This window comes from Macrotis lagotis, chromosome 3 (assembly GCF_037893015.1).
Source record: "Macrotis lagotis isolate mMagLag1 chromosome 3, bilby.v1.9.chrom.fasta, whole genome shotgun sequence".
NCBI lineage: Eukaryota > Metazoa > Chordata > Mammalia > Peramelemorphia > Peramelidae > Macrotis > Macrotis lagotis.
Window position 1 is genome coordinate 124,169,206 of NC_133660.1, and position 26,234 is coordinate 124,195,439.

At 36.9% G+C, this 26,234-nt stretch overlaps 1 protein-coding gene and 1 long non-coding RNA gene across 11 annotated transcripts in view; one reads left to right on the forward strand and one right to left on the reverse strand.

The window, feature by feature from the left end:
- ANAPC10 (anaphase promoting complex subunit 10) overlaps window positions 1–26,234 on the forward strand; it is a 694,704-nt gene that overhangs the window by 399,243 nt on the left and 269,227 nt on the right. The gene's annotated exons all lie outside the window — the stretch shown is intronic.
- Window positions 15,672–26,012, reverse strand: LOC141516228 (uncharacterized). Its single transcript, XR_012476642.1, has 3 exons — window positions 25,807–26,012; window positions 17,171–17,337; window positions 15,672–15,942 (listed from the first exon to the last, which is right to left on the reverse strand). It is a non-coding gene; the product is annotated as an uncharacterized LOC141516228 (long non-coding RNA).

Below are 26,234 nucleotides of genomic sequence, written 5' to 3' on the forward strand. Positions count from 1 at the left end.
ACTTCCAAGCATTCCTGATGAAAAGAAGAGAGCTTTGTAGAAACTCTGAGATACCTGAAGTCAAGAGAAACATAAAAAAGGAAATAAAAATGAGCAAAAGGGTTCACAGAGGGTGTCTAATAATATAGAGGCTCTGGGGGTGGCTTTTCTTATTTCTTATATTTATACATACCACCATCAAAAATAAACAAAAAAGAAAGGTGAGGGAAAAGAACACACTGTTGGGGGGGGTAGGGAGGGAGAGAAAGGGCAGGGAAAATTATTTCATATAATTGGTGTGTACAAGAAAAATACTATATAAACATGAAGAAAGAATTAAGAGGCAGGAGATATTTGAACTCTATTTTCCTCTGAACTGATTAAAGGAGAGAAGAATACATACACACAGCTGAGTACAGAAATATAGATTACTTAACAGGGAAATGGGAAAGACAAGGGAGAAGAGAAAGGGTTTTCCCCCAAGAGGGAGAGTAAAGAAGGACAGGAAGCAGAAGCAGATTGGATCAAACCTAGAGAGCAATGTTACTTAAGTATACCACACTCTTACTACCTTTTTCTTTATAAAGGAGTTTCTGATCAATCCAATGACCAAGTAAGTGATTTTCCTCAAGTATCTTCTGTGGGTGGATAAGGGGTGTGGGGGTGGGAATATAAAAAGTAAGAGACTTTAAGAAAATAAAATCAGGGTCCCTTTTTTAGGACATCAGACTTTCTGGGGTTTCATATGAGCTCAAAGCTAAGAGCACCTTAGTGAAAAAGGTGGACATCCCAACCTTCCAAATGGCCACAGAATATATTGTTACATTTACTTTGTGGAAATCTTGTGAACAGTCTGAAAGACCCTTCTTCACACTAAGAAAAACAATTCCTTCCCCACTGGGGGTGGGGTGGGGGGGGTGGAGGGGGTGGATTCACATTGCCCCAACTCCTCAAAGAAGTATACTTCTTTTTATTCTTTTTCTCCAAAGTATTTGAATCTATAGGGTGTATCCATTCTCATTGATTTTCATAAGTATTACAAGACAGGAGCTATCTCCTTGCTTTCTGCAAAAGGAGAATTTAAGGCTCAGAGAGGTTAAGATTCCATAGAGACTCCATTGCAGAACATTCCAGACTGCTAGTCAGGTGTTTATTGGGAAAATCTATTACCTGCTTCTCTGCCCTTGTCCTGTAAGAATATATTCACACAAACAATAAAGCGAGTTCTCATTTAGAAGGAGAGGTTCCTTCCGGCTTTCAACAGCGCTTTGGTTTCATCTGAGAGACAATGTGGTCTAGTGGCTAGACAGAACCCTGATCTTGGAGCCAGATGAGTTCTGTACAGGGTGAGGCAGCTGAGCCACAAGGTCACCAATGGTGTGTGACTTTGGGCTAATCAGTTGTCCTCTTGAGTCTTGATCAAATCTACTGTAACAAAATAAAAGGACTAGAGTATGGCCCACTTTTTAATTTTTTTTTTTTTTAGCAAATAAATACTCCTTTCAAAGGGAATTAAAAGAGACAGTGAACAGCCCATTTATTTCAGCAATTCAGAAATAAATAGAAAAGAAATCCAAGAAAGGGAACACAAATGTGAGGATGTAAGATTAAGATCTGAAGAGCAGCTCCAAAGAGATATCCCTTCCCCGTGGGCTTCATTACTGGAAATTTGGTTTCATCTTCCATCGTGCACAGGTCTGCAAGATTCCCACTAGGCAGGAATGAAAGGCAATGACAACTGAAGTGCTGAATTAATCAATCATTCAACAAACATTTATTATGTGTGCCCCCTATGTGCCAGGCAATAATGGGAGTATGAAGACAAAAGTGAATAGTGAGATGAAGTTAAAGTGATTCCTTACAAATGTAAAAGAAAGAATCCTTCATCTTTCTAAACTTTAATATCTTAGTGGCAGACAGGACATGGTATGGTACCTGGAGTCAGGGAAGAGAATTCCAAAAATTGCCTTCTTATGGGGACTCTGTTTTCCTTAAGTTTCAGCTTTCTTATTTGGAAACTATAGATTTGAAAAATTATGATAATAATAGCACCAATATGAAATGCTTGTAGAGATCAAATGCAATCAGATAATGCACGAAAGCATTTTGTAAACCTTTTAAATATAATCTAAATGTCAACTCATTACTGTTATACCAGTGAGCTCTCAAACATTTTTATATGATTGTTGCTATAAACTATGCATTTACAACAAATAATCAACAATCAAATTAAACACGGTGTAAAACTTAAGATTGGAAGGAAAGAAACAAATATTATACCCTACATCCATTTTAGTCAAATTAGAATCAAACACATTAATGAGGAGAAAATGCATTCACACAATAGGATACTTTGTATCTCCTAAATATATTTCTTAAACCTTACCTTTGGTTTTGTGGGTTTTCATATATATCTATAAATCCATGCATATAGTATATATCAATGTTTGATTATATATAAATAATAAACACATGTTTATATATATGCATACATTTATGTATATATTCACACTTAAACATATATACTTGTATGTATATATATACACTCAAATATATATATATGTGTATATGAATTTTATATATAGATAGACAAAAATTATTATTTCCTCATCCACATGGAAGTTCCCCCCCAGTGATGCCAATCATAACCCATCCATTACTGCCCTCCTTCAAGTTCACTACAGAATACCAGTGGAGCAAATAGGTCTGTGTGACCTATCCATCTTCTTTTTTTTTATATATTTTCCATACATTTTTTATACATTTTCAAATACATTTTATATCTTTATTTCTGTTTTTCTTTGAAATTCCTTATTCTTTTTTTTTTTGCAAGGCAAACGGGGTTAAGTGGCTTGCCCAAGGCCACACAGCTAGGTAATTATTAAGTGTCTGAGACCGTATTTGAACCCAGGTACTCCTGACTCCAGGGCTGGTGCTTTATCCACTATGCCACCTAGCTGCCCTGAAATTCCTTATTCTTTACATGTTGCAGTATTCACTCCTGTGAATAAGACTTTAATTCTTTTGAGATGTTTGAATTTCCATGTCCTGTAGCCATATAATACTGGTTTTAAAAAGAAAGACTTTTATTTTTGGGAGAAATATGTTATCATTTAAGGAATTTTTGGAGCTTCTAGAAGACAACCAACCTATTTTCTTCTTGTTTTATTCTGGTTCCAGATAAATATACACACATATACACAGAGACAGAGAGACAGGGGGGAGAGAGAGAGAGAGAGAGAGAGAGAGAGAGAGAGAGAGAGAGAGAGAGAGAGATTAATGTAATATTGATGGTCTATTTGTCAGCCTTTTGAAACCTGGACAATAGACATTCTTCATCCACTGCTCTCTTCTATGTGATACTCAGACCAAATTATATTAAGGTATTATGGGTCTCAGGAAGTTCTGGGCTCAATGAAAACAGCTTGTTCATCATCCTTAGGGAATTTCTCTTCAACTTAAGACTATGTTATCTTTCCTGCATCATAGGGGATCACATCACATCACCTTTAAAGAATATATGTCTTCCCTTTTTAGCCTCAGCTAATGTTCATGATCCAGGATCACTGAACAAGTTTTATTTCTATTGTTCCATCTTTTAAGGAATTTTGAGTGATTTGGATTTGGATAGGAGATTCTTTGTTGAATGCGAATCTTCTAGCAAAGGATTTACCCTACTAAATCTCTCTCTCTCTCTCTCTCTCTCTCTCTCTCTCTCTCTCTCTCTCTCTCTCTCTCTGTCTCTCTGTCTCTCTCTCTCTCTCTCTCTCTCTGTCTCTCTCTCTCTCTCTCATAAAAATTTCATATGGATGGGAAAATAGGCCAGCAATTTATGATATTCTCTTGATTGTCTTTTTAGAGTATTAATAAGGTCTGTGATCTTTCTCCACGTAATCTTTCTCTCCTGCAGCTACTTTGTGAATTGATGCCTCTGCGTCCTCACAATTGTCACCTCCTTAAGTATCTGCTCTACATATATTTGACCCAATCCATATGTTTTTCCCTTCTTTTTCTTCTAGATATTCTTTTTGCTTCTTCTTCCCTTCTTGTCAATGTGTCTGCTGTACTGCTTACCCTAATTTCACTTTGCATCATAAGAACTGACATTTACATAGCATTTCATGTACATTTTCTCATTTGATGCTTCCAGTAACCCAGAGGGATAGCTGATATAGGTATTGTGATCCCTATTTTGGGGGGAGATTTTTTTGGTAAGGCAATGGGGTTAAGTGACTTACCCAAGGTCACACAGCTAGGTAAATGTTAAGTGTCTAAGGTTGAATTTGAACTCAGGTTCCCATGCTCTATCCAGTGCGTCACCTAACTGCCCCATGATCCCTGTTTTTCAGATAAGAAGGCTGAGGATTGGTAGGTTAAATGACTTCCCATAACCTCACAATCAGTAAGTTATCAGAGACAAGAACTGAATATACCTCTCTCTCTCTCCAGACTCCCAGAAGCTGGACACTGCTTCTCACCAAATATCTTTACAAACCTCACTTTTATTATAGGTCTAGTATAGTTTGCTATACTAATGTACCAAAATATATTCAAACACTGTCCAAACATTGACCTGGAGGTTATTTTCAGGTTTGAGGCTTTACTGACAAAATAGCTAGAAATATTTGTGTATGGCTAGGTCCTTTTTTCTTATTGATGATCTTTTAGGATAAGATCATACTCCTAGGAATATTGTGGGAGTTGCTCAAACTATCTTAACCTTAGTGCAAGAAGGGACTTTAGGTATTATCTAGTCCAACATTTTTCATCTATGAAGAACTAAAGAGGTGAAGGGATTTGTCCAAATCACACAGGTAGCAGAACTAGGATTTGCTCCCAGATCATCAACTTGGGAGTCAGTGATTCCAAAATGCAACACTCTTTCCTTTTTATCATAGGGAAATGATTCCTTTTGTGACTCACATCATACTTGATCAAATTGGTCTCTAAAATGTTTGCATCAATATCAAATGAGTGCTCTAGTCTGCTCTCCCAGAACCAAGCTGCTACATTTGCTCCTCAGCATTCTAGAGGGTAATTCTGAGGGGATGTTTCTTCTCTCCTATCATCAGTTCCAGCACCCATTGTTGGGGGCTAGTGACTAGCACCCAGATCCATTTAATCACTTAACATCGAAGATTAGTTTTTTTATTTTTATTTATTTTGGGGGGTTTTTTGAAGATTAGTTTTTAAAACACAGCAGGAAATAAATTATAAACTTTTCCTCTGTTATCACTGGGGGATAATCATCCCTTAGTCTCTGGAAAGAGTATTTTTAAAACTTAGTTCAATTCCTCCATAGTATTGATCCTACTGAGTCCCAGTCCAACATTCTACTGGGTAAGGGAAATGAAGTTTCTCTCAAAGTTCACCCCTTTCTCCAAAGGGTGTTGAGTTGATTGCACTATTCAGTCTGCACTCTAATTTCCAGATTCCTGTGGCTCCCTCTTCTGACCTTTTGTATCTATCTATTCCCTTCACAAACATCATGAGAAAAGGAATTACTGCAATACCCCAAAGGTAAATGAGGCAAAGAACAAGTAGCCAAATGACTCCAAAGTCAATCACATCTTCCCCGCCTCTCTTCCTGACCAGGAACCAGCTATGGAATGTATACACATAATCCACCATATGTCTCTCCCAGGCATTTACACGCTATACATTATAATTCTCCCAGAAGCAAGTTTGCTAGCATTCTTCCCAAAGCAAGTGATGAAATCTGGGCATGCAACAGACCCCAAAGACATGAGAGAAGAAAGCCTAAAGCCTTAAAAATTTTGCATTTTATTTTCCCCTACATTTGACAATTTACTAGGTATAGTGACACCCCAAGTTTGTCTTTATGTTCATATCTTTAATTATTAAAGAATTTTATATTCTTTTCATGCCTCCAATTCTTAAAGAAATTTTTAAGATTTAAGGCTTTAAAGCAACTCTAAATTAGAACTAAGTATGACCACTTTCTGTACTCATTTGCTCTCCAAATTGAAGTCTTAATTTAAATCCATAAAAATGCTAAGCAATAGAGGAAATTCATTCACAAGGATCTATTGCCACCTACAGGTTTTGATTGTGAATTACAAAGAGTACTTTTTCATTAATAAAATCATGTTATGAACATTGTCATATACCACTGAGAGAATAAAATGAAGACTTAGAGAGTTTTGTTTTTTAAAAAAGAAATTAATACATTATTTTTATTATCTTATCATGTTATTTCTAATTGGTTTTGGAATAACATAGGATAACAATATACATAATGCCTTAGCATTACTTTTTTGTAGGGGTTTTTTTTGCAAGGCAAATGAGGTTAAGTGGCTTGCCCAAGGCCACACAGCTAGGTAATTATTAAGTGTCTGAGGTCAAATTTGAACTCAGGTACTCCTGACTCCAGGGCTGGTGCTCCATCCACTGTGTCACCTAGCCAACCCCTTAGCATTACTTTTAAACTAGTCTTTAAAAGTGAATGTTAGGGCACCACCTTAAGAATAAAACTTTTTTCATGAGTCTTATAGGTCTCTATGTGATGTTGGACAAGAGTATTCAAAGGAGATTATAAAATTAGCCAAATCATAAATAATGCATGCATTATTAAAAATTCAGGCATTTTTCCTTCCATCTGAAATTCTATGTGCGTATTGTTGGAGAAATACAGCTGTTTCTAGTTCATTTATATTTAATTCATTAACATTGCTTATTTAGAAAATATTTGAAGTCCAAGAAACTCTAGATTATTTTCAAGTATTTTATTTTTTCCTTTAAAAAAGAGAAGAAAGGTGCATGTTGCCAATGGTAAATGAAAATTGAACTAAAAAGGCTCTAGTTCAGTTTTGAAATTTGGAAGCCAGAAATTAATTTTCAAGTTAACAAAAAACATAAGCACCTCACGATGATTTCACATCTGGCATTTGATAGCTGTTGGATGGCCTAGGAGGAGAAAGTGAGGGTGGTGACCACTTAGTACCCCTCACTTAAATCCAACATATTTGCATGTCATGGCATCACCTCCTAGAAATCATGGCCTTTGAGAATGAAGGAAAACAACCAACCTCCTTCCTCTCTCTGTCCCTTTTCCCTTCCTTCTCTTCTCTCCTCTCTCTCTCTCTCTCTCTCTCTCTCTCTCTCTCTCTCTCTCTCTGTCACACACACACACACACACACACACACACACACAAACACACGATTTCTGGGTTTCACAGACCCTAAATCTCTCTGATTCTCCTTGATTTCCCAACCATAAGTCTGTTAAACTCAACTGGACATTGATCCCTGATTGGTTCCAAGTTAATTCCAGCTTCAAGTTTGTTTCTGTTTTGTCCTACAACCCTGAGGGTCTTCCACTCCAAGATTGATTTCTCACCCACCGTAATCACTGAGATACCCTGAGGGCCTTACCCTCCCAAAAATATTTTTTTTCTTCTTTTTGGGGAGTGGTCATTTTTGGTCTCTTTGCCTCATCTCTCTCTTACCCAACCTTAAGGACTGAATGAGCCTTGCCTCAGTCAAACTGACCTAGAAAAGACCTAGTTTTAGAAAGCCAACATCTCCCACTACATCCAGAGCCATCTCCAATCATCTAGATCATATCTTACCACTGCACCCAAATGGCTCAAGAGGAGAAAGTGAGGCTGGTGATTTTACACATTACCCCCTCACTTAAATCCAACTCACCTGTATGTCATAGCATCACCTCCCATCTTCTAGATGAAAGACAGACAACAAAAGCAACAAAAACAATAAAAACCTGCCAATGTGCTAGAATGGGATTTTTCTAATGTCTGGTCCTACATATGTGTTGTATTCAAAAACTCAATAATTATTTTAGTCATGTATGATTTTGGGCAGATTGTTTTCAGGAATGGAGATCATCATTTGACGGGAATTTAACAGACTGATATTCCTTACTTTGAATAAAACAACTCTATGCCTTTAGAGAACTGATTTTGAAGTCAATATCATGGAAATATTTGTCTTAAACTGAAAAAAAAACCCAATATTGCATTCCCCTTCCCACCATCAAAGTCTTCTAGAACATCCCAGTAACTTGCAGCTTTTTTCTATGAGTGAAATTAGAGGATGACAAGAAGATGTCAATACATATATTTGGGATGAGATTATTTCTTTGGACAAGTACAGACTTTTTGAAATACCATTTATAGAATGTCCCAAAAGTCTTAATGTAATTTAACTTTGATTAGCTTAAAACTGCATTAAGACCTTGGGAATATAATTTATAGTCCACATTGTTTTACAGTCATTGACTTGTGTTTGGTCATTTTTAATTTTCAGTGAATCTATTACCTGGGTAATCTCCAGCACTAAATTATTTATTGGTTTTTAAAAATTCTTTCTCCTAAGATGCCATGTCATTTTCAATTATTTTTCTCTAGGACTCTCCTTTCATTTGTAATATAACTTAAAAAAAATGTTTTCGGGGATGGCTAGGTGGCACAATGGATAGAGCACCAGCCCTGGAGTCAGGAGGACCTAAGTTCAAACCCAACCTCAGACGCTTAATAATTAGCTATCTGTGTGGCCTTGGGCAAGCCACTTAACCCTATTGCCTTGCAAAAAAAAAACAACAACAACAACAAAAAACTAAAAAAAAAGTTTTCTTCTAAGAATACTAGTAACTGTGGTAAAGTTATGGTTTTGCGTGAAACTTTGTTTTTAGGCACATAGAGCTGTTTTCTCTTTCTGGGTTTATGTTGTGCTTGTCCAGGGTTCTATAATATTTCTTTATCACTGGTTCCTTCTTATTATGAGTTGTTCCAGGCTTATTTCCAGAACTGGAACTTTGTGTCAAGACCAGGCACTCTATACTTTTAAGAGTAAGAATGGGTTCTTGCTTAGTTTTGACTTGTATCTGGGGGGGTCTTCCTGCTATTGCTTCTGGATTCTAAGCACTGTGATCTTCAAAGGGCAACTCTTTTCAGTGACTTACACCCTTTTCAGCTCCCTAAGGAATCTTACCCAGGTTGGGCTAATTGTGACTGTTCCAGTCTGAGATTGGCAGGGTCCTAATTCAACTACAGTCAGAATTTCACAACAATGAGCTTTTCCTAGGGAAGCTTTTCCTTGGTCTGTACTTAAATATATATTTGCAGGTTCGAAGATCCTGACTGTGATCTGAGGTCAAATTTTCATGATTTGACCTCTTCTCTAGTCCCATGGGCTGTCTATTTGAGTGGAAATAGAGAGAGATGGAAAAAATGTACTTTCTATAGTTTTGTTTTATATTTCTTGATCATGACTCAGAAAAGTGCTCCTTTTGAGTCTTCACTGGACCAGTTATGGGAAAGCTAGACTGTTCTGCTCCTAATCACTCCACCATCTTAGCCAGAAGTCAAACCATGTATGTTTCAAATCTGTAATCAAGGCTTCTGTTCACTGCAAGGGAAGTGAGCAACTATTGGGTATTGACTGAACAAATTAAAGTATATGAAAGTAATGGAATGTTATTGTGCTGTGAGAATTGATAAATTAGAAGAATTAGAGAAAAATCAGAGAGAAGCTTGACATGATTTATGAACTGATTCGGAAAGAAGTAGATCAAATAAAACATATATGATGACCATAATACTGCAAATAATACTGCTACTTTGAAAATAGCACTGAAAATTTTTGGAACCCTTATCAATAGTGTGACCAACCATGATTTTCTAAGCCTGATGAAGTATGTCTTTGATAGAATGGTGATACATTGACTTAATATGTATAATAGGTGTCTGATTTCTTGTGTGCTCAATGGATGGGGAAGGAGGTAGAGGGAAGGAGAGAATTTAGAACTGATAATTAAAAAAAGAAAAGCAAGGTGGTGCACTATAAGAAAGAAATGAGGTTTGCAATATGAGACACAGTAAAAGGGTTGGTCTGCTTTGCATAACTTCCTTGTGGCCAGGGAAATTTTTATTTGGGAAAAGGAAGAAGAGAATTAAAATGATTTTTTTAAAAAAAAAGAGCATCAAAAACACACCCATAAAAAGAAACCTTAAAACAGGAGCTGCTGTATCAAGCAGGAGGGAATTTCAAGAAGCTTTCCTTTGGCTTCCAGAGTAATGCCTGAATATCTCAAAATCCCTTAAATTGTTCTTAGGCTGCAACCTGGCATTCAAAACTTTGTATGAAATCACTTCTGTTATCACAATTAAGATCAAGAGGACCTTAGAATCTATGTAATACAACTCCCTTATTTTTCTGATGAGAAAACTGAGGTCCACAGAGATTAAGTGTTTTTAAAGTTCACAACTGTATTATGTAACAGAGGAATAAATTAAACCCTGATTACAAAGCTACTGCTCTTTCTTCTATATCATATTGTCACTACTTTTTTTCTAGGTTTTTTTTTTTTTTTGCAAGGCAAATGGGGTTAAGTGGCTTGCCCAAGGCCACACAGCTAGGCAATTATTAAGTGTCTGAGATCAAATTTGAACCCAGGTACTCCTGACTCCAGGGCCAGTGCTTTATCCACTGCGCCACCTAGCCACCCCATATTGTCAAAATAAAATGGGCAAAAGTATGGCAAAGAATTGGAAATTGAGGGGATATTCATCAATTGAGAAATGCTGAACAAACTGTGATCTTTGAATGTGATAGAATACCATTGTTCTGTAAAAAATCATCAGTGGGCAGAATTCAGAAAAGTCTGGAAAAACTTACATGAACTGATGGTGAGTGAAGTGAGCAGAACTAGGAGAATATTGTACATATTAACAGTAACATGTGATGATCAACTATGAAGGACTTATCTCTCCTTAGTAGTATAATAATCCAAGATAATTCTAAAGGACTTGTGTTGGAAAATAGCATCCACAAACAAAAAACTATAGAGTCTGAATACAGACCACCAAAGCACACTATTTTCCATTTTAAAAATTTAGTTTTTATGTTTTATCTTTGTTTTGTTTTTTGCCCTCTCATGGTTTTTGTTTCCTTCTGTTATGATTCATCTTTTATACCATAAGTAATTTGGAAATAAATTCAACATAGTTATAGATGTATAACCTATATCAGATTACTCTCTGCCAAGGGGAGGGAGATTGGGAATGGAGGGAAGGAGAAAAATGTGGAAAATGTTACAAAAAATGAAGGTAGAAAACTATATTTACATGTAGTTAGAATAATTTAATTTTTGAAAAGATTAGAAAATAAAATAGAAGGGACACATAGAAAAGGCAACATAGAAAAAATTTATGCATAAATTTATGCATTTATGCATAGGAGGTTTCTTGCACCTACTAAGCTATACAATTTGGAAATTTCCTCATTGGGTAGGTTCACCTGGTTACTTCTTTCACTTTAAGGTTCTCCCATCTTTGACTTTGTGTTTTTAGAAATATGTAATGATTTATATTGCCCTGATTGCCTGATTGTGGTGGGAAAGGTGTAACCGGTGTTTACACAGAGGGTTTGGTCCTATTATGCAATATTTTCCTTGTAAACAGAGATAAAACTGAATCCATAAGCCAACTTTCTTTTTTTTCTTTCAGTAATAATTATCATTTTTAAAATACTGAGACAAATTATTATTAGAGTTCATAGAATAAGAATGATACAGAGTTAAGGTATTGTCATTAGAATTTATGATGGTAAAAATTATTTTTTAAAGAAAAAAAATGCCCCTGAATTACATTTTCCCTCTCCCTAATCTTAATCCTCTTTCTGATGTTCATTTAGGAAGTCTGAAGTTTGGTTTGAAGTGGGTTTGAAAGATATGATGTGGAAACTTGCCCATTGAAGGTAAATTTTTAACAGTCCTATATGGGATTCTTTGTATTTGAAGCAGGACTAATCTGTCTATTTGCACATTAGTATCTATATGTAAATGGGAATTTCTTCCAAATGTGAGTCAAGATATATATAGCTAAAAACAAAAGCATTTTTTATTTATGCTGTCATGAATATCCCTTATTTCAAGATAACTCATTCTAAAGAGATGGTAGATATAAACTACAAGAAGATATAGACAGAAAGAAAGTTATATTCATGACTTCATTTTTTGCAGTAACAAAAAAACTTGAATCAAAGTGAATGTCCATTGGTTGAGGGACAGTTAAACTGTGATCTATAAAAGTTATATATTATGGTTGCTCCATAAAAATGATGAATAGAAGGAATTCAAAGAAACGTGGAAAGTTATATAGTACAGAAGGAAGTAAACAGAATCAAGAAAATGACATGCATAATGTAAAGGAAAAGAATAGTAAAACAAAATGGAAGATTCTATGTGACAGTATGTAGACCAAAGACCTAACTAAGAAATGTAGTTATTTTCAACTAGTTATTTTAGATTTTTTTAAGATTTTTTTTTTCTTTTGCAAGGCAAATAGGGTTAAGTGGCTTGCCCAAGGCCACACAGCTGGGTAATTATTAAGCATCTGAGGCTGGATTTGAATTCAGGTACTCCTGACTCCAAGGTCAGTGCTCTATCCACTGCGCCACCTAGCCGCCCCTCAACTAGTTATTTTAGCAGTAAAGATACCACTTATATAAACCTCTTGAATTTTTCTGACTACTAATAGGCAAAAAGGCCACATATCCACTGATTTTTTTCAATTTATGTCCATGAAGTTTATTTTTTAAAAGTATATATTAAATTAATCTAGTAGTCTGGTGTTCAATAAACTCAAAGAACTCTCCTACAGGCGTAAGGACCATTTGACAAAAACTGCTGGCAAAATTGGACAATAGTATGGCAGAAATTATGTTTAGATCAACACCATACAACATATACCAAGCTTTAAATGGATAAATAACTTGGGTCATAAATTAATGCAACAAGGAAGAATTACCTTTCAGAGCTATGGGAAAAAAGTTTCTGAACAAATAGGAAAGAGAGGAACACAGAAGATAAAACAGTTACTTTTTATCATGTAATAAATGTCCAGAAGCAAATCAAATATAGTGAAGATTAGAAGGGAAACAGTTAACTGGGGTAAAAAAGTCTTTGTGGCAAGTTTCTCTGATAAAGGTTTCATTTCTACATAATATGAAGAAATAATTCAAATTTATAAGAATAAGCCATTCCCCAATAAACATATAGTCAAAATATATTAAATTAGTTTTTCAAGGAAGAAATTCACTTTGGATTTTTTATAATCAGATTTTTTAAAATGCTCTAAATCACCAATAACTAGAGAAATTCAAATTAAAACAACTCTGGGATATCACCTCATACCCATCAGATTGACAAAATTGAGCAAAAAAAAGAAAAATGACAAATATTGGAAGAACTATGGGAAACTGGTACATTGATGCAGTCCTTGTTGGAGCTGTGTGTTGATCTAGTCATTTATAGAAAGTATTTTGGAACTATGCTTCAAGAGTTAGAAAGTTGGACCTACTCTTTGATCTAGTGATAGCACCATTTACCCTACACCCCCAGAGAGATCAAAAAAAAAGAGGAAAAAACTGGAAATTAAATAGATGCTCTCCAACTGGGCAATGGCTGACAAATTATGTTATAAATATATAAATATATAACAATACTATTGTGTTTTGAAGAAAGAGAAACCTGGGAAGATTTAAATGAACTGAAGCAGAGATAAGCAGAATAAGGAGGAAAAAAAAGCAAACCCCAAACAAAACATTTTGAAAGACTGAAGAACACTAATCAATGCAATAATCAGACTTGATTTTAAAAGATGGAAGAAGAATATTATCTATCCTATACCAAAGAGGCAATGTATTAAGATGGAAGAAGAATATTATCTATCCTATACCAAAGAGGCAATGTATTAATATACAGAATTAGAAACATAATTTTTGGATGTAACCAACATGGGAGATGAATTTATTTTCATTATGCTTATTTGCTATAAGGATAATCTTTTTTCTCCCCCCCCCCCCCAGTGAGGGAAGGTGAGAGGGAGAAAAAAATAAAGGCTTGATCAATAAAAAATATTATATATATACTTAATGTAACATGTATGTACTTCTGAACTTTAAAATTTTTTTCTTCTAAATATTTTATATTTATCAATATTTTACTTTCTTTTAGTAATCTCTGTTACTATCCACTGATTTCCCTCCCTCTAAATAGTCTCTTAACTGATTTATGAGCTTTACTTGATACACACACACACACACACACACACATAAACAAATAGGCAACCATATTTTTCTAGCAAATGAAGATTGAAACAGGATATTTACTCCAGAGGCAAGTGAACAGTTACTAAAGGCCTTAATTTAAAGTGTCCATTATCAATCCTTCTCTGAAAAATAAGACTAGTTTTAACTGGTTATTGATTTTACTTCAGTGTTGCATTCCAAGACCTCTTTTCTCTTTACTGCAAAACAGAACAGCTCAAAGGTAAATCACCAGGGAGCTGACATGACCACAAGCAGCCAGATTCTTGACACCTACAACTTTTGCATTAACCACTCCATTAAATACCTAGAAGGTGCCATTCCTCCAATATAGCCCCCTGATTTAAAGGATGGGGGTTCAAGCTCCCTTTAAAAAGCCCATACAAGATGATGTTTCCCAGATAAAGAAATCTAAAGGATCATAATATTGTTTAAATTTCTCACCCTTTATTTTCCATCTGTATTTCTATCTGCAGATATTTTCTGCAGCTAAAAGTTTGGACATAGATAGTTCAATGGATTTAGTAAAATGAGGTCTCAAGAGATAAAAGTACTTGTCCAAGAATGCAGCTAGTAAGTCTCTGCAACAAGATTTGTGTCCAGTTCTCCCTGATTCTATCCATTATGACATACTGTTGAACACATAGTCTAATTTTATTTTGACTTACATCATCACTACTATATGCCACTTGAGTATTTCTTAGGTGCCACTTCCTATAGTGTATGTATAAATAAGTATGTAATATTATATTAATGTAATATATCAAGAAGAAAATCATTAACTTCCTTTCTACCACTTCCCTGAAGTCTCACCCATCAATAAACCAACCAAATGCTAACATTATATGAGGTGCTGTGGCATCAAAATCATCATCATAAAATAACTGACATTTATAGAATGTTTAAAGTCTGTAAAGTGTCTTATGTACATTGTCATATCCAGTACTATTATTTTAAATTTTACTAAGGAGGAAACTCAGGTTTAGAGGGTTGAGGTGATCTGCTCTGCTTTATGCAGTCAAATATCAAAGGCAAGATTTTACCCCTGGTCTTCCAAACTCAAGTTCTAAATGCTAATAATTACATCATGACATTTAAGACATTATACCTACCCAAAAGGAAATTATAATCTCAATGGAGAAATGAGACTTCTTCATGATGCACTTGGTGAATAATTGCTTCCAAATTCAGATAGTGAGGGAGAGTCGAGGAAGCACCTAAGAAAGTACAAGTCAGAAGACCCGAGTTCTAGACTTAAATCTGGCATTAACTACTTGTATGGCTAGTCACATTCCCTTGGACAACTTCTCTTTCTAGGCCTCAGTTTCCTCATCTGTAAAGTAAGAAGGTTGAACTAGATCATCTCCAAGGTCCCTTCCAGCTCTGACATTCTATAATTCAGCAATAATGATGAACTAATTTAATAAAGAGTTAAATTGGGTCATATGATAATTGAGAGCTTTGGCTATGAATAAACAAAAGAAGATTAAAAGTTTAACATTTTGTCCCAGTTTGATTCCATGACTGCAAAGAATTACTCAAAGACCAAAGTTTTAGATAAACCATTCCTTTAATAGAAACACAAAGCAACAATTCTTGGGTAAAAGGCAGTAAATAACCATCTAGGAGGGGAGAAAAATCTATAAAAGTTTCAGGCAAGGAGATTAAAAAGCAAGGAGGAAAGACCTCTGAAACTACTCCAGCAAAATCCTGAAACTTTTTCTATTATTTTAAGTTATATGTGTTTATCCATTTACATGTAGCATATAGGTAGATATCTGATCTTGTATATAGGCTACCACATCTTCAGTAGAGATTAATATTACCACTTTTCTGGGGAACAGAAAGAGGGTCCTCTGGTGCAATCATAGCCTGTTGAAAGAAAGATAGTCAGGATCTAAGACTACTTTAGCTGGGTGCTTTCTCCATCACTCTTTTATATCCAAGAGGGGTTTCAGACCAAAATTATAACTCTCTAACACAAATAAAACGGCTCATTGTGTAAGGGCATGATGTTTTTTTTTTTTTAATTCAGGATAAATGCTACTTCCTCTGATCCTTCTCAAGGAGAAAGTAACAGTTAATTTAATCTCAGTTTAGTTCCTTCCTAGCAAATGCTGTTTACACAAAAGATAGTCACAAATAGTTATTAAACTTCTTTATCAAAGCAAACAAAAATTGGGGAAGTTACACAGATTAGAAAAGACTATAAAATATATGAGACAATGAGCTCATCAGTGGGAGAAAGATAAAACCTTGGCTCCACCAAAGCTAGATCTCCCTAAAGGGGTGCCCTTAGCAGACTCTAGGATTATAGATGCTGAGAATCAGAGGCTTCACCTTCCCATAATTATGCACCATTCAGAGGTTCAATTGCTTCTCTCACCCCAACTCTTTCCATTTCTCTCTTGAACTCCTTCTTAAGCGTCTTACCTCAGTAAGGGATCAAAGTTCTCTAAATCAATTAACCAATACATTTCCTCCCCACCCCACTCACCTCTGGACTGTCCTTCACCCATCCCACAAACCACATACCAAAGGACTGGGGCATAATATTTCTTGCCCAAAGGGCCCTCATCTGCATCCTACAATAATTTTCCTGGGAATAAAATTTATTCCAAATGACCCAGGTCTATTTCACAACATTTTGCCTAAGTATAGCCCTGTTTGGTAGTACTAAAGTGTAGGGATTAACTCCTCTCTCTCTCTGGTTTCACTAGTGCTTTGGCCCACAACACAACTGATTACAAATCATTCCCAAATCATTTTACCCTTTTTTAAAAAATCATATTTCTTTTATATCTCCCTTAGCACCCAGTATAATCATAGAGTGGAAATTTAATTATTGATTGAAAACAGGGGAGTAATTTTTGTTTTGGTGCAATGCAATGAAACAGAGAATCAAAAAGTGCAGAAGGAAAAGTATAGGACCATTTGAAAATTGAATTTATTCCTACTCTGAGCAAATGCAATTCACTAATTGTGTTCCATTTCCATACCTCAAATACCATAGAGAAAAGAGATGACATATAGTGCCTTTGGAAACACTGCCACCTCTCTAGGGCAAAACAAATTAAAAGGAAAGACAAGTTTCACATACCTCTTTTCTCAGAAAAGTGGGAAGAGACTTCAGGTGTTGAATGAGTCATGAGGTCAATTTAGCAGCTTGTTTTGTTTTATTGTTTGTTTTAGTTACTAGAGTTGTAGGGTCAGTAGTATTAGGACATTATATAGCACTGTAAAAAAATGAAGAGGTACTAGGAAAACCTAAAATTAAAAAAAACAAAAGCAGAAGATTTGAGAGTACTATCCAATGAGATAAAGCTTTCTTTGTTGTTTAGAAAAGAGAAATAAAAAAGGACTGAGTATGGAAATGTGAGAATCTCTTGCTTTGGACTAAAAATTGGAGATAATAAATTATTATGTGGCTCATATGTCCACTAGTGCATCAGGAAGTTTCCAACTTCTTTCAGTAATTAATTTTGGTTATGGGGATACTGATTGCTTTTCCTACCTAACTGGAAAAACCTTAAATGTCTGTACTTAAAAGGTCATTCCTCTACTCAGGAGAATTATTAGGTGTTTTCAGTGTATAGTATGAATATCATCAAACATAGATGCGATGAGAATAAAAAAAGTGCTGGTAAGCTATCTAAAGAAAATGATTGATATATTTCCCCTCCCTGAATTTGACTTAATTTCCCTCCCATCATTTTTTCTCAATCTAGTGATATCTTCTTTCAGTTGTTCTTCAGATTCTCCTCCTAGTTAAGACAAAGGATGGGTTTTAAAGAGAGGTGACACAGTGGGGACCAAAATGATGTTGGTTCGTCCTTCATTTCAGAAGAAAATCATGACATTACATCAGGGAGGTGATGCCATAACAAGCACAAGAACTGGTTTTGAGTGAGGGGGTGTCGTGCTAAGTCACCAGCCTCACTTTCTCCTCTAGGGCCATCTGGGTCTAGTGGCCAGATATGAACCAGGACGACTGGAGATGGCCTTGGATGCAAGGCAGTCAGGATTAAGTGACTTGCCCAAGGCCACCCAGCTAGTAGGTGTCCCATGTCTGAGGTAGGATTCAAATTCCCATTCTTCAGACTCCTAGGCCAATGTTCTGTCCACTGCACCATCTTGACAAAGGAGGCATCTTCCTTAAAACAAGGCTAATGCTCTCACCTATCTTTAAAAATATAATGCACAAGTAACATCTGACAATTTATAATACTGAATTATATGTTATACAAAAAATGATACATATCATTATTTAAAAGAATCTAAAATCTCTGTCAGAATCTTTAGTGTCCATAGCTAAGTATCAAAATACACTGGGAGTTAAGGCAGAAACACTGTCAAAGTAGCTAATCTCATAAAGAGGAGTCAACAAGATAATCTCAAAAGAAATAGCAATAAAGAGTCATGGTCACTCCCAGAAGAATTTAAAAATAGTCTTAAAGGGAGTGGTTTTTGTTTATTTTTCGATGCAAAGATACTTTTCAATATTCATTTTTGTAAGGTTTTAAGTTCTACATTTTTCTCCCTTCTTCCTCTTTGCCCCCTCCCTTTGACCTACTTGGGGACTAAAATAAAGTTGAGTCATATTGCAATCTGTAATGAGAGAGATAGAAACAGAGCCAGTAAGACAGAGAAAGATAGAGAGGCTGGGGAAGTACAGAGGGACAAGAGTCAGAAAGAGAGAGAAAGAGAGAGAGGAAAGAAAGAGAGAAGCGGGCAGTTAGGTGGCACCAGTTCAAATTTGACCTCAGACACTTAATTATTACCTAGCTATGTGACCTTGACCCCATTGCCTTGCAAAAACCAAAGAGAGACAGAATTAAAATGAGAATTCATTGTATGATCTTGGGTGTGAATTTTTTAAATTCAATTATATTTTACATTCAAATAAGACTTATGCAGTTTGTATTCCAGTTGAATACTATAGTTTAGTTTTTCATGTCATAATTCTGTTGAAAAAGTTGTGAAGAAAACAGTTTCTTGGAAATTATCACATTAAATTTTTCCTGTTTTTTTTCCCACAAATTTTTAAAAAATATTTTGGCCTTGGATGCTGAATTTGCTTGATTTTGAGTCTTCCCTGATAACATTTGGTCCTCAATAAGGAAGCCAGTATTGAGTCCCTAAAACATGTGACTGTCCACCACACTATGCAGAGCAGGCCTACAATTAAAGAAAGAAAAACTGAGGTTTTTTGGCATGATGTCTAGCAAGGCAGTTGTCTTGACAATATCTGGAATGTGGTATGAAAACCATATTTTAAGTGTGTAGAGAAGGAAAGACATTGGCATACTTTTTCACTTTTTACAGCACAGGCTCTATCACCTTCTAGCCAAGCGGTGAAAAGCATGAGTCAGTATCAGTCCTCTGAAGGTATAGTTATTATGTGGCTCATATGTCCACTAGTGCATCAGGAAGTTTCCAACTTTTTTCAGTAATTCATTTTGGTTATGGGGATACTGATTACCTTTCCTACCTAACTGGAAAAACCTCAAATGTCTGTACTTAAAAGGTCATTCCTCTACTCAGGAGAATTATTAGGTGTATTCAGTATATAGTATGAATATCGTCAAACATAGATGTGATGAGATGAATAAAAAAAAAGTGGATTTCATGTTATCTGTACCCCAAAGGGGTGAAGCTATAGACCTAAGGCTACAAACAATACTCGTGACTGACCTCCTAAAGGGAAAAATTGAATCACTTTTATTTACCTTTGTCTCTCTGCCAGGACCTAGTATAATGCATTGCTCACAGCCAGGCTTAGTAAGTATTTATTGACTGGATAAAGGATGAAAAAGAAGTGAAAATAATGAACCTTATGATGACATAATTCTCCCACCCTACTTGGCTACTCTTGCTCCCTCCTTTGTTGGTCCTGTTATTATATAGAAAGATATAGAGGGAGTGAAAAATTCAGACTCACACTTTAAAAGCAATATTCCTTAGGGCTATACCATAGCATGCAAAACTTTGGATTTAGGATCAGAAGACATGATTTCGAAATCTGACTCAGATATTTACCAGCTTTGTGACCCTGGAGCAGCCTATAAACTCAGTCTCAGCTTTGTTATTTTTAAAATAAGGACAATAAGAGTACCAACCTGTTGTTGTGAGGATCAAATGAGAAAATGTAAAAAAATAAATAAATATTGCAAACCTCAAAGTGACATATTTTTATTATCATTATTGCCCTTTTTCTTACCTATGTTAAAATTTATTCTATATTACTGCTTGTGATATAGGACAGCAAAGAGAAGCATTAAAATATTCTTGTTAAAGGAATATAACACAAATTTTCTCAAGTTGTGGTATGAGATGACAAGATCAATATTTTACTTTTGGTTTTCCTTATGAGTCAAGGAAACATTGTCTTTGAGGCCCAAATGTTTCCCAACCAAATTATTCAGACAGCTATTTTTAGTAATCTACTACACTCCCTAACACACAAAAGTCCAAATTTTTGTCTCCTATTGAAAAAAGAGGAGACTCAAATGCATTTATGAAAAATACTGGGGACTCATTGGACAAATTTATATAGTAGCATTTGTTGTTGTTGTTGTTGTATCACAAGATGGGTGCCCATAAATTAGGCAGAACAAATTATGGTGTATTACTTTTAATGGAATACAATTGTGCCATAAAATGACAAAAGGAATGAATTCAGAAAAACCAGGAAAGATTTGCTTCAATGGCTGTTGAATGAAGTGAGTATAACTAGGAGAATAATGTATATGACTACAATATTATAAAGGAAAATAACTTTAAAAGATTTAAGAATTCTGATTATTGTAAAGGACTGATGATAAAAAAAATACTACCTATTTCTAGAACAAGAGTAGATTAAATATGCAGAATAAAACACATTTTTGAACATGGATACTATGGGGTATCTGTTTTCCTTAACTATATGCATTTGTTATAAGGGTTTTATCTGTTTTTTTCCCAGAGAAGGAAGGAGATAGAAAAAAACTAAATGCTTGTCATTTTTTTTCCTTAATTAAAATCTCTGGTTAATATAATGAACTACTACACCTTCAGAGGACTTTTGCTGACTCATGCTTTCCACCTCTTGGCTAGAAGGTGATATAGCCTGTCCTGAAAAAAGTGATTCAATGTATTTTTCCTTGAATTATCCAATCAGAACTTTGGTGCTTTTTTTAGATTGCTTAGGAGGCAGTAGGGCTATAATTCCTTTTGCTATCTACCATAGTCCAATTTCCTCATTTTACTGATAAAATAATTTGAATGTCATTCATTTTTGCTATTAGAATTTAGATGTCCTGCATCCCAGCCTGGTACCGATTGTTTAACTAAAAATTAATACCTTCTAGATTTAAAGGAAGGAGTAATTGTGCTCCTGTGCTTCTCTCCTCTTCCCCCTTCCTTCTCAATTGATGTGGTGAGTAATAATAAAGGTCCCTTTACAAAGCATGAACACTCTGAGTAGAGGGGAGCAAAACCATTTGGTGAGAAGAAAAAAAAAGCCATATCCCTGCAACACATAAAATAGTTGAGTCCTAGAGATCATAAAAGAAAGTATAGAATTTTAGGGGAGTCCAAGACAGAAGATCACAACAGAAGAATAATCTGACCGCTAAGAGGGAATGATTCTTGGGGGAATGTGACTTTTCTCTCCTTTTTACCCTACTGGACTAATGCATATACCAACAGAATTATTTGCTTAGGAGACATCCCATGCAATAGTCAGAGTCAGTTCTGGATAGTCTGGGTAATCTGGCAAAACCTAAGACAGACACAAATATGGAGAGATCATTTGAGGCTGGGACCCTTGAAAGGAGAATCAGAGAGACTAAGCTTACAATCAAGTATAGGGATTCAAAGAGAGGTAGTTTCTAGAGGTTTAACTGAACAATTCAATCTGAAGAGACATTGTACAGAAGGGGAGGTTTATGAAGACTCAACTGAAGAGAAAGGACATCCAATCAGATAGGTCTCCCCAAGAAGGGGAAGGACTTGGGCTCAGTCACAACGGAGTTATAAATCGCCTTGTCTGCTTTTGTTCCTTACATGTGTAGTTCAATCATATTTTATTGTGTTCACTCTTTTTAAAAATTATTTTTCAATTATATGTAAAGATAACTTGCAACATTCATTTTTGTAAAGTTTTCTACCTCCTAACCTTCCCTCCTGCTATTCTAAGACAGCAAGTAATCTAATCTAGGTTATATATATCCATTTATTACACACATTTCCATATTAGTCATGTTGTAAAACAAGATCAGAACAAGAGAGAAAAACCAAAAAACAAAATTTAAAAAGTGAAAATAGTATGCTTTGATCTGCCCTGAGATTCCATCATTGCTGTAGATAGCATTTTCCATCATAAATCTTTTAGAATTGTCTTTGATCATTGTATTGCTCAGAAGAGTTATCAAAATTGAGCATCATACAATGTTGCTGCTCAAGGGTTCAATCTTCTCATGGTTCTGCTCACTTCACTTAGCATCAGTTCATGTGAGTTCAGGTTTTTCTTAAATCTGCCTGATCATCATTTTTTATAAAACAATAATAAATTGCTAGGGCGGCTGGCTAGGTGGCACAGTGGATAAAGCACCAGCCCTGGAGTCAGGAGTACCTGGGTTCAAATCTGGTCTCAGACACTTAATAATTACCTAGCTGTGTGGCCTTGGGCAAGCCACTTAACTCCATTTGCCTTGCAAAAAAAACCTAAAAAAAATAAATTGCCTATTGTAAAGATATAATGTCAGAGAAGAGCCATTCAAGGGGCGGCTAGGTGGTGCAGTGGATAGAGCATTGGCCCTGGAGTCAGGAGTACCTGGGTTCAAATCAGACCTCAGACACTTAATAATTACCTAGCTGTGTGGCCTTGGGCAAGCCACTTAACTCCATTTGCCTTGCAAAAAAAACCTAAAAAAAAATAAATTGCCTATTGTAAAGATATAATGTCAGAGAAGAGCCATTCAAGGGGTGGCTAGGTGGTACAGTGGATAGAGCACTGGCCCTGGAGTCAGGAGTACCTGGGTTCAAATCAGACCTCAGACACTTAATAATTACCCAGCTGTGTGGCCTTGGGCAAACCAAACCCCATTGCCTTGCAAAATCTAAAAAAAAAAAGTCATTCAATAATGGGAAGGGAAGAGAAGAGGAAGATGAGGCTAGAAGAAAAAGGGGGAGGACCACATTGTTCCCTAAAAAGGGATGGGGCTGGATTCGAATCCTGTCTTGTAATCATGTCACCACTCAGGGTCAGTTTCCTCAGTGCAGTAAATGCTAGTTGTAGATAATAAACTTCCTGAGGGCAGATTCTCTTTTCATTTTTGTCCCCATCACTTGGCATAGTGTCTGGCACATGCTAGCTTAATATCTATTCCTTTGGTAAAATGAAGAAATTATACTAGGTGATATTTAGTGTCCCTTCCAGCTCCATATTTAAGTCAAGGGTCCTTTTGAGGGCCTATATCTGAAAGCTGAATCCTCCTTAAAAACAAATTGCCAGTATAACTTATGACCAGCATCACAAAGTTAAGTTCAGAAAAACCCAGTACAGTGAAGGAATGACGGTTAGTCCTATTGCTATTATAAATACTTGAGTTTATAATACTATATAAGTATCATAAGACAGCTAGGTGGCACAGTGGATAGAGCACTGGCCCTGGAGTCAGAATGACCAGAGTTCGAATCTGGTTTCAGACACTTGCCACTTACTAGCTATGTGATCCTGGGCAAGTTACCCAACCCTGAGTGACTTGAATCCAGGGTCATCACCAGTCATCCTGATTCCTACCTGACCACTGGTATCAGATGGCTCCAGTGGAGAAAGTGAGACTGGGACACTGGTGACTTAGCACAAATCCAATTCATGTGCTTGTCATGGCATCACCTCCCTGTTGCATGGTTTTCTTGGAGAAGGATAAACCAACATCTTAAATACTTGAAATAACACATTTTGCAAAGTTTCAGTTCATTCTTTTTTCACTTGTATCTAACTTAGTGACCTCATTTGGGGTTTTCTTGGCAAAGAGACAGTAATGGTTTGTCATTTCCTTCTCCAGCTCATTTGACAGATGAGGAAACTAAGGGAAACAGCTAAATGTCTTGCTCTGGGCCATATAGCTAATAAATATCTGAGGTTGGATTTAAACTCAGGAAGATGAGTCTTTCAGACTCCAGGCCATGCTGCCCCTTGTACAAAGTTTACAGTAATTCATATTGCTTCCTCTGTTATTCAATATTGGTGATGTTTCAATATTATCTACATCTTTATAACAATTTTTTTCTATACTATAATAAATCTGCTTCAAAAAATTGAGCTGATCATTAATCTGTGCCAATAAAAACCATGTGAGCTGGTGAAGCAAAAAGCTCCTAGCATTTTTGTTTTGTTTTGTTTTCTTTATAAGGTAAAGGTGTCAAGTGACTTACCTAAGGGCACAGAGCTGGGTAATCATTAAGTGCCTGAGGCTTGATTTGAACTTCAGGTCCTCCTGACTCCAGGGCCGGTGCTCTGTCCATTTTGCTACCTAGCTGCCCCCAGCTCCCAGTATTTTCAACTGGAAGGAACCTTAGAGATGACCTGTTCTACTGTCTTCATTTTACAGTTAAGAAAAAGGAGGCCTATAATATTTTCAAGGACTAGCTCATGGCCACCCTAATAAGCATGCTCCTGTTACTTTGCTTGTCTGTTCCTTTCAGGAAACTGGAACTTAGAAAGTAGAATGAATTCTGGTAGCTTTGAAATAAATAAAAACAAAAACAAAAACCTGCACCAAATGGTGAGCCTTTAAGAAAAATTGGGCAGGGGTGGCTAGGTGGCTCAGTGGAGTCAGGAGTACCTGGGTTCAAATCCAGCCTCAGACATGTAATAATAACCTAGCTGTGTGGCCTTGGGCAAGCCACTTAACCCCATTTGCCTTGCAAAAACCTAAAAAAAAAAAAAATTGGGCAACTATCAAACCCCTTAAAGTCTTTCTAGAAATAGTCTTCATATAACTTGGAAGGAGGTTTCTAAACTGCTGGCTCCCATTTCTGGCAAAGCCAGAGTAACTGGGCAATTCAATTTAATAAACATTAAGCACCTGCCAGGTTCCATGCTAAGCCCTGAGCATGTAAATAAGCAGGAAAAAAAAAAAGAGAATCCCCTGATGTCAAGGAGTTTATGAGCCGCAGTTAAGATCTTATAGTGTTCTTGCTTTAAGGAGAAAACCCTGGTTGTACATCCAGACCCACTGGTTAGGTTGTGGTCTGTGAGAGGGCACAGCTGCTTTTTTCTTCTTTCTTTCTTTGTTTTTCTTTTTTTTTTTTTTTTTAGGTTTTAGCAAGGCAGTGGGGTTAAGTTAACGGTGCTCCATCCACTGTGCCAGCTAGCTGCCAGCACGGCTGCTATTAAGAGCACCGGCCCTGGAGTCAGGAGGACCTGGGTTCAAATCCGGTCTCTGACACTTAATAATGACCTAGCTGTGTGGCCTCGGGCAAGCCACTTCACCCCGTGGCCTTGAAGAAACCAAAACAAGAAGCCCACGGGGCAGGGCTGCTAGGTGGTCAAGCGCATGGAGCACCACGTTCAAAGCCGCCTCAGACACTTCACAATGGCCTAGCTGTGTGGCCTTGGGCAAGTCACTTAACCCCATTTGCCTTAAAGAAACTAAAAAAAAGCGCAGTGGATGGAGCACCGAGTTCAAATCCGCCCCAGACACTTCATAATGGCCTAGCCGGGAGGCCTTGGCTAAGTCACTTAACTATTTTCTGGCCAAAAAAAAGGCGCCGGTGTCCGGGCCACTGCTTAGGGGCTGGCCCGCGCCTCAGCCCCCTCACCCGGAGAGGGAGGGCGCGGGCCTGGCACGGCGCGGCCCTGGCACGGCCTCCGCCCCGGGGCCCCGCCTCCGCGGCCTGTAAGATGGCGCCTCTCAGAGCTCGGCCTGCGTGTCGGGGCCCGGAGCCTCAGAAAGATGGCCTGCAGCTGGCCGCCACGAGGCGGAAGCCCCTCCCCACGGCCCGGGCGGCGCGCGGCGCGGGGGCTCTCGGGATCTGTAGTCCGCCGCCCGCTTCCGCCCCGCCCTTCCCCCCTCGCGGGGGGGGCGCGTCGCGCCCGGGAGGAGGGCGAGGAAGGGGCGGGGAGCGGAGGCAGAGCGCGCGTCGCCGCGGCCGCCCCTCCCCCTCCCCGCCCC